The sequence below is a fragment of the Brassica napus genome, unplaced genomic scaffold, assembly GCF_020379485.1.
Source record: "Brassica napus cultivar Da-Ae unplaced genomic scaffold, Da-Ae ScsIHWf_419;HRSCAF=648, whole genome shotgun sequence".
NCBI lineage: Eukaryota > Viridiplantae > Streptophyta > Magnoliopsida > Brassicales > Brassicaceae > Brassica > Brassica napus.
The window spans coordinates 37,881-40,286 of record NW_026016497.1 but is presented as its reverse complement, the minus strand read 5'-3'; the positions used below and the strand labels follow the sequence as shown (position 1 = coordinate 40,286).

General features: G+C 31.1%; 1 pseudogene; it reads right to left on the bottom strand.

Moving 5' to 3' along the window:
- Window positions 1-874: 874 nt before the first annotated feature.
- Window positions 875-2,406, bottom strand: LOC125603879 (annotated as a pseudogene).

The following is a 2,406-nucleotide window of genomic DNA, read 5'->3' as shown; positions in this document are numbered from 1 at the left end:
ATATATACACAACAATACATTATAATATGACGAATATCTTTTTTGTTTGAATAATGAAAATTTCCTTCAAAGGAGAAAATAAAAGAGACCTCACTTTTACTAGATTCCTCCTTCTGCCTTAATTTCTTCTTAACGTATGTATACAAATTGTTAAATTTCTTACGACGTACTTGTAAATTAAACCAAACATTATGCATGAAAATTCATAGTTTCATAACACCAATTTATCTAGAGAAATTGGAAAATGAAACACTTTGAATTTGAATTTGTCCCATTAGGATTTTTAATCATTTTGGCCATTTTAGACATGTTTTAACATTTTATAATGAAAAAATAATAAATTAAAATTTTAAATATCAAAAATTTGGAAATTATTTAAAACATGACTATTTATATGTTTAATTTTTTTAAATAGTAAAATCATATCTTATTTTGTGTCATAGCTGAGCATATATATAATACTCATTTTGATTTGTCATTTAGTTTAAAAATCAGATATTAAGTATTATACATTAATTTATTTTTAGTATATAATGCAAAATTTCTTATATATTCTACCTTTGCTATAATATGTTTAGTTGTATTCTGACAAGATATCGCTAGTCTACCTAAAACTTGATTATAACTTCTAGAATTAACTTTCGTTTTACCTTTTCATGTTTATGCGTCATAACATGTTGTAACTATTATCTAATACAACGCGTGGAGAAGAATATATTTCCCATCCACTATGCAGTGCTCTACTCTACACATAATACATATTCTAACCAAATTACGAAAATATAAAAACTTCTATTTCGGTTAATATCTTTTCTAAATCTACAGTAAATCTAGTTTAAATCTCACACAATATCTTTTCTCCCACATTTTTCTCTCCCGTAATCCTTAACTCAAGCAAATATAAAAATATAAAGATCGGTCGTTAGAATCTACCACCCATGGCAACATCCCAAAGCATTTAATCCTACAAAGACTTTTGGTATTTTTGACCCATACTTTAAATATAACTATTGACTAAAATATGATTGTGTTTCTTGTTAAGATTGTTGATTTGCGTAATATCAACATTATTAAGAAGTTCGGTGGGACTGTTGATTATACACACACGGTGGAAAGTTTGGTCTTTGATAAGAAGGTGAACCATGCTGCTGGAAAAGTTTGGTCTTTGATAAGAAGGTGAACCATGCTGCTGGTGGACCTACTCAGATGAAGAATGCTAAGATTATTGTGATTCAGTTTCAGATATCACCTCCAAAGACTGACATTAAGCAGGGTAGTGAGTTGTTTGTAATCTATTATCATTTTGAGAGTGTAATCTATTAATCCACGTCGTTTCATTGAAATATTTAATCTATTATCATTCCAAGTTACATATATGCAATGTGTCACTCTGAACAAATATTTTCTTTCATCAATCAAAAGGTTATCAAAATACAAAGACATACAAAAATCAGAAGTGTACTGATAGCCTATTAGGCCAAGACTCTATCTTTTGGAAGTAATCAACAGGCACTACACTATCAATGCTTTCGGTCAGAATCACCTTATTGTCTGAAATGTAGAAATAAATTTTATCTAAACAGAAAGATCAACAGTTAAATGTTTAAGCCAACATAGCAATATTGAATTTGAGTTCTCGTACTATAAGTTATGCTTTCAAGAGGTTTCTTGATATTTAGGAAGATCAATACATTAATATCTCTTCTCATGCTTTATAGCCAAAATCATGTCAAATTAATGTGCATATGCAATTATGCAAGACTGGAAATAAGATCAATTTTACTACTTATCACTTCACCATCTATTGAGAAGCCACAAGAAAAATGAACATGCAGTCTATTCATACGCTTTAAGCCAAATGCTAAGATCGATTCCAAATTCTTCTCGTAAGTTCCATGTACACAAACTGCCATTACAACAAATCAAATGAACATGAAAAACAATGAAGATCAATGAAACTGACATCTCTGATTTCTCAACAGTGTGTGACTTCAATTGAAATTTTGCAGCGTTTCCAAGTCTAGTTTAAGCAAGTCTTCAACTTTAAGAAACCCATCACCTCGCATGTTCAACCTCAGCTCAGTAGCATTGTGTCGCAAGATACACTTCCTGATTCATCCATCCAAAAAAGAGATTCATTTTAACCTTAAGAAAACAAACTTTACAGTATATCTAAACCGCCACTTACAAAAGTCTTCTAAGCACGTCTTTTATCTTTGCCTCCTGCCACCACGGCCCTGAGGTCCCCGCCGATCATTCTCTTTGTCATTCACTCTTCCTCTACCGCCACTACATCCATCAAAAAATCATAAGACCAAACTTTGAGAGGCCTTTAATGAGAAAAACGCTGATTCAATACCTTTTGGTGGACTGAGCTAAGGAAAAATCGAGTTTTGAAGCATCCAT